This window comes from Heloderma suspectum, chromosome 4, assembly GCF_057233095.1.
Source record: "Heloderma suspectum isolate Gila_16-S chromosome 4, 16-S_ref, whole genome shotgun sequence".
NCBI classification, from domain to species: domain Eukaryota; kingdom Metazoa; phylum Chordata; class Lepidosauria; order Squamata; family Helodermatidae; genus Heloderma; species Heloderma suspectum.
In genome coordinates this window covers 293,375,439-293,382,555 of record NC_139461.1, presented here as the reverse complement: position 1 = coordinate 293,382,555, position 7,117 = coordinate 293,375,439, and the positions used below count along the sequence as shown (strand labels likewise).

The 7,117-nt window shown below is 39.8% G+C and overlaps 1 protein-coding gene across 1 annotated transcript in view; it reads right to left on the bottom strand.

The window, feature by feature from the left end:
* Window positions 1-7,117, bottom strand: part of RTF2 (replication termination factor 2) — a 67,228-nt gene that overhangs the window by 35,574 nt on the left and 24,537 nt on the right. The gene's annotated exons all lie outside the window — the stretch shown is intronic.

The following is a 7,117-nucleotide window of genomic DNA, read 5'->3' as shown; positions in this document are numbered from 1 at the left end:
TCAGGTATGTATGTGAGCATGTGTGTTACTGTTTTTCAATAGAACAGGGATGGCCAACTGGAAGCCCATGAGCCAAATATAATTCACAAATTTCTTTGTTAATAAAGGTGTGCTTAAAAAGTGACCCACAGTTTCACTTACAAGGGAAAGGAAAACTATTTTCAGAAGTGCTGAAAAGCAGAGTAGTTCCACACTTTAATATTTCCTCTCTGATTATATAAAAATGCCCCTGCCATGCCCATCCACATGCACTCCATTACTGAGGCTCCACTATGCTAGGTAGCAACTGACGAGCTATGAAGCAGTCATGCTGTGTGGCAAAATATATTTCTTCCCCCAGTCCAATGTCTGGGGACACTCCCCGCCACCACCACTTCTCAAGAATACAGAAGGTGGCCATCCCTGTCTTACAGCACATTTTGTAGTTTCATTCACTGGTTTTGCATAACTAGTTGCATTTCTTCTGCCATGCAGAAGCTGGATCTACACATCCAGCAGAATAAAGCATTAGAGTGGACTGCATCACTTCAGATCACAGGTGCCGGAAACCATTTTTTTGTTGTTGAATGCTCTCCATGTAAAAATTGCCTGCAAGTAAAAAACAAACTAGTACATCAAGGAGGTTACAGGGTATCCTGGCCTTCTGTCCTCTGCTATTTTCAAAACTGACTTCCCCTTCCACCTACTTGTCTCATAAGATGTAAGTCCATTCTACCTCCACATTCTATTGCTAGGGTAGGCAACCTAGTGCCCTCCAGATGTTTTGGACTAGAACTCCTATTAACCCCAGCCAGCATGGCCAATAATCAGGATTGTGTGAATTGTAGTCTAAAATATCTGAAGGGCACCAGGTTGCTTACCGCTATTCTTGTGCATCCAGCCTAAACATTCCATCAGCTCGCTTGATGTACATATTCTTTCAAGAAGAAGGCTGGACTCAGAACTGGCAAAGACGGTCTTCAACAGAGAAGTCTCATGAAAACTAAAGACCACCCAATCATTTTCACCCCAAGGCAGCTATAACTGTCTCACAATTACTTGGTTATATGAGAAATAAACCTGCTTTCACAGATACTGCCTTCATTTTATGAATAAAACAAGTCTTACATCAATGGAAGCAAACAGTTGTCACTTGATATCTACCGCCCTATGCATCTCAGCCCTATTCAAACTCGCAACCCGAATATGCAAATTATATTCTAATTATACCAATTTGGGCATTTTTTTTCTTTAACATCAGACATTTTTGCCTGAGGTTCAGTACAGCTACATACACTGAAGGCCTAGAGAATTTTTTTTTTAATTATTATTAAAGAAAAGCAAAAACTCGCAGACACAAACCTGCAAACCCTGCACATCTGGGCTTTGTTAGTGAGATCTATTGGACTTACGCAAGTATAACTTTGCAACTCATTGCAGCTTTCTATAGCACAGAATCCTGATCGAGAGAGCTTAGCTATCAGCAGTTGGCTCCGAGTTTCAAACTAAGGTGGCCTTTTTCTGGGCTAGGTGATTAGCAAGATCAGGAAATCTGCATGTGACTAGGCAACCACATCATTTCTAGTTTATATGATCTCTGCCATAATGAAGGCCAAAAAGGAACATGTAACAGACAAGCATCTTGGGTTCAACCTCAGAACAAGTTTTCAAAAAATCAAAAGATACAGCCCAAAGAAGGAAGCTCTCCATGCAATCCAAGCACTGACTCTGCTTTCTCTGGAAATAGTGTTTTTGGTTTCAAAGACTCTAGTCCTAGTTTGCAGTTACATTCATTTCCCCCCTGAAAACTGAAGGGTAAAACTAACAGGTCCCAATTCTACTGCTTATCAACAGGCTGGAAAAATTGGGGAGGTGACAGCAGCATGCTGTATTGTTCCTGGGCATGCCACCTCTCCCTTCAGGCACCATGACCTTTGTTGTTGTTGTTGTTCAGTCGTTCAGTCGTGTCCGACTCTTCGTGACACCATGACCTTAGAAACAGTCTAACAGTAGTACATTCACCATGGGGATTCATATTAGTGGTCTGGACCAGCTTTCCCAAACCTGGTGCCCTCCAGGTTTGAGACTACAGCTCCCATCAGGCACACCCAGTGGTCAGGAATCCTGGGAGTTGTAGTCCAAAACATATGAAGGACACCACATTGGGGAAGGCTGGCCTAGACTAGCTCATATTCACAGTAGTGCATATCTCAATACTTTAGAAACCAAGTTGATTATTAAAGGGAAAGTGATGCACTTATGTCTACTCAGAAATCCCATTATACTGAATTCTTAGAATCATCATTTTGGACTTTGATAAATGCTCCTCTGTCGAACATAGAAGAATTTACTAAGTATTAATCCCTTCAGTGCTGTACAGAGTAGCAAGGTTTGTTCTACTTTTATAGGTGGAAGATCTGAGCCACAGAAAAGTAGGCACAGTTTCAACTGGCACTACACTCTGTTCCACTAGGTCCCTTCCCAACTTTAAAGAGGTCTCAGAGTTACCAATGAGACTGATGGTGCTACATAACATCCTTTGGAGAGTAGATGGGCTGAAATCTCCCACCACGGTGAGAAAACAGCTAATTCTCCTTACTGCTCTGACCTTGATGGCTTAAACAGAAGGCCATCAGAACAAGTCATTAAGCATTTTCCCACAGCCTTGAGAATTTTCGTTGGCAGCAGAGCTTAATTTAAAATAACCTCTACCCTTAGTATTGGTCATCTGCTCCACTATTTATTTGGGAAACTAACCCCCGTGTTCATCTCTCTCAAGTGTCTCAGAAAGAGAGGGGTTTGTCAAAGTATCAACATTTGAATCTTATTTACTTCATCAAGCCAAACAGGAAATGTATCCGAATCCCAGAAGTAATAGAACAATTGGGATAAATGAACTGGTGAAAATGAATAATATCCAAAAAGTCTGATAACATTATTTTATCTATACTGGCTACGAAGTCATCAAGCAATAGAAGAGAGCAAAATCAAGTTGTACAGTTTGGTTATTTCTGGTATTGAATGATATGATTGTACAACTTGATTTTGCTCTCTTCTGTTGCTTGATGACTTTGTAGCCAGTACAGATAAAGGGTAGTATCCAATGTTAATCCCACTTAGAGTAGACCCATTGAAATGAATTTTACAGTTTACTTATCCATCTTGTTTGATTATGTCTTATTTTCTTCATACCCTAGACATACAGAATTGGAAGGCATGTTCTTCAGGAAAAACAATTCATGCCAAACCCATTTCCACTAGATTTAAGCTATAGAGACTGGCCGAAAGTTGTTATTGCAGGTGGGGATTTTTCTGATGTACAAAAGTAATTTGGATTTAATGTTTCCAGTAATATACTCTTATCAACATGATCTTCCACTAAGTGAACATAATGCTGACTTTCTTGGGAGCCAGTATAGAAAGGCCAATACTATGAATCAATGCAAAACCACTAAAATACTTATTAGGACAATATCAAAGTGTCCATATGTATGATAGACTTCATTTACTTTCTCCCACTGAAGCGAGTGGTCATGCTGGTGTTACAGACTCTTGACTTTCTCTTATGAAAACAAATGCCTTCCACCGATTTCTATAGGATAAAGCGAAGAGGCTGCAACTGAGGACACAGTTGAGTAGTGAGTGGGGAGAAGTCTATCACCACAAGCAAAGGAAACCCCAATGTCAGGGAAAGGGGGCAGGTTTTGCCTAAATAAGCATTTTCCCCAACTGCAGCTCCATAAACTTTCCCCAAATAAATCAATGGGAGTTATTCACTTCTGTAGAAGAAGGCAAGTTCTAAGAAGGATTCCCCTCTCCTCCAGAGTTTTATGACAGTGGAATGCTGGAATGGATGCATCCTCTACAATAAGGGATGCAACTTATTGTAGGCAGACATCTAAAACCTTTAGACCTTTTTGCCTGCAACTCCCATCATCCTTTTACCCTTGGTTATGCTGGCTGGAGCTGATAGCAGTTGCAGGCCTAATATCTGGAGGACCACATGTTGCCCACCCCTGCCCTACAAGAAAACCCACCCCTAGAAACCCACTGTGACTAAGATGCATGTCAGTGAACTGGTGTTTGTATATATAATTAACACAATTGGCAGGAACATGGTGGGCAACAGGCCACTGATGAACAGCAAATCTCAGCCACCACCTGCCACTTCCAACTAGTGCTGTTGGGACTAAGCCTGAAGAGGTGCAATCATGAAATAAAATTAGAAATCATACAACTGGGAAATCATATATACCTTCACCTTGTAGTTACTCATCCTTTTGAGCATACTGTCTTCATGTCGACAACCAATAGGGCAAAAATGTAAGATGAAAGCAAAGATTTGCAATACAGCAACAAGAAGGTGTAGAGCTCACAACAGTTTTCTGAGGACCACATATGGCCCATGTCTACCTCAATAACGTTAAAGCATAGCAAGTAAGTTGCTATATAAGTTGGGGAGATAAATGTCAATCCCAAATGGAATGCAAATGTATGAATTGAGAACTCCCATTTAAAAAGTCTAATTTAAGAACTAATTAAAAAAATCACAACAGATGTGATTTTCTTTAAGTATCCATTTTACATATTAGTGACTACAAAATTTTATTTTTTTATTTATTATTGCATTTATATCCCGCCTTTTTTCCTCTTGCAAGGAACCCAAGATGATTTACATTATCCTCCTCCTCTCCGTTGTATCCCCACAACAACAACCCTGTGACGTAGGTTGGGCTGAGAGTCTGTGACTGGCCCAAAGTCACTCAGTGAGCTTCCATGGCCAAGTGGGGACTAGAACCCGGATCTCCCAGCTCCCAGTCCGTCACTCTCACCACTACACTACACTGCTTACAATGTTATGTAAAAATTAAACCAGAATATATATTCCTAGGGACAGGTAATCTATTAAGTGGAATATACTTGAACACAATTTTGTACTGTATTGCTTAATTTTTAAAAAAAAAATTAACAGCACAATCCTATACATGTCTATCCAGAAGTAAGTCCCTTTGAGTTCCAGGGGGCTTTCTTCCAGCTAAGTAAATGTAGGATTGTACCCTTAGTATTGTAAACAGACTTTTCAAGGGCTATAAAAATTTAACATGATTTAAAACAGCCAATGGCATAGAAATGTGATAGTGTACTTCACTGTATGCATTTTATTGATTCAAGACAGCCTAGAATTCAGAATGAAAATAATCTATCATATCCATCTCTTGTTTAGTAGAGATCTGGTTTGACTTGATTATCTCAACTGTTTATTACATCAGTATGACTATGAACAGAAATAGCATGATGCATAATTCCATGTATAACAAAAGTTTTCCCAATATGCACATTATGTTGAAAGCTATGGCACACATATATTGTCTGTTATATCAACAAATTCAACATATTTATACAGAACTCAATATAGCATGATATAGAGACATCATAAACCAGTCGGAAAGTGTGTATTACAGTGTGCTGAAATTAATTATTTTCAAAAGAAAATGTACAAAACTGTATTCAAATCCCTTCTATCAACCTTCATGTTTTCACCTTTCATGTACCTCTAAATTCAGCCTTCCCCAATCTGATACCCTCCAGGTGTGTTGGACTACGACCCCAATCATCCCCATCCAGCATGGGCATTGACCATCCTGGCTGGGAATGGTGGGAGTTGTAATTCAAAAGCAACTACCAGACTGGAAAAATGGTTTAACTAATAACTATACAGTACCCATATATTACACAATGCTTACACAATGTGCGCATAATAAAAGTTTTCATAACAAAAATACAAGGATTTCACAACCATAAGACCTTGCGGAAAACATTATATGAACATACACCATCTGGCGGTTGCTTCTGGTTCTCAGTATTGACTGGAGTCAACATATCTGGAGGGTACTAGGTTGGGGAAAACTGCTCTAATTAATGATAAATAAACTGAAGTTCATAGGCAAATTGTGCCCTGTTAACTCGGCTTTCATTCATTACTGATGCACATCATTTTGCAATGTATCAATCTTTTGGCTGGAAAGAAAAGAGGCTTTGGACATTGTACACACGCAGAAATAATGACCCTTCCTCCTAATGAGATAGATGCTTGTGTTTCAGTTGCATATAGAAGCAGGTTGAATGCATGAATCCCTTATGAACCCAAAAATGCTTTCTGAAGTTGACATTTTTTCCATTAAGTGGTGTTTTAACCTCCTTTGAAGTATATATGTCCTCTTCCAAGGGATGGATGGTTGTTTTTTTGGTCTTGAAATCATGAAGTGTGTAGCATTTTTGAAATAAACTAGCATTTTACTGAGGATTATAAACAGGCAGTTGGCTGGTCAGCTGTAGTAATGGCCAAATGTGACATTACCTTTGCAATATGGGAATTGCTGCAATGCAGTTCCTTCCCATGTTGCAAAGGTAATTTTAGAAGAGACCTAGGAATTACCTCCACCAAGGATAACATTTCCAACTTGGAAAAATCTGGTTATTTCTTTCAAAAGACTAACATACAGATGTTTCAGTGATAGCCTACTTAGAGTGAGAGGCTTCTTATTAATGAAAAATCAATTTAGCAAACAGAGACAGAGAGAGATACACAAGATTGTGTTGAGAGTGAATCACTACTTCCCTTCAGAATGCCTAGCAACAAGCTTCTGAGCAAAATACAATTAGATTAGAGAAGATAAATGCTGGCTACACCGAGAGCTTCCTTCCTTCCATTGATTCAAATCAGTCCCACTTATGCTTTGTTTTCAAGAAGATACATTTTCAAGATGACCCCTGATTTCCCAACATATTGGCAGCCCAGCAACTTTGTGACTGATTGGGGTTCAAATCCAGGATAGACCCTGCCAAGGGGAATATGGTGGCTGCGCGTTTAAAGGGAGGTGCCAGAGCAGATACTTTGCATGCAGAAAGTTGAAAGTTAATCCTTGGCAAGGATCTCAAGGAACAGAGCTGAGAAAGTTTTTTTTGTTGGGGCCACGGAGACCCACTATTGGTCAGAGTACATAGCACAAGGGAGAAGAGGAGGAGGAAGAAGAAAGATTTAAGGTGTGTTTAAAGCAGGGGTGGGCAACTTGTGGCCATCCAGCCAATTCCCTGCCTTCACACAGCGTGCCAGGCTGTACATCTTAAAGGAGCAGTA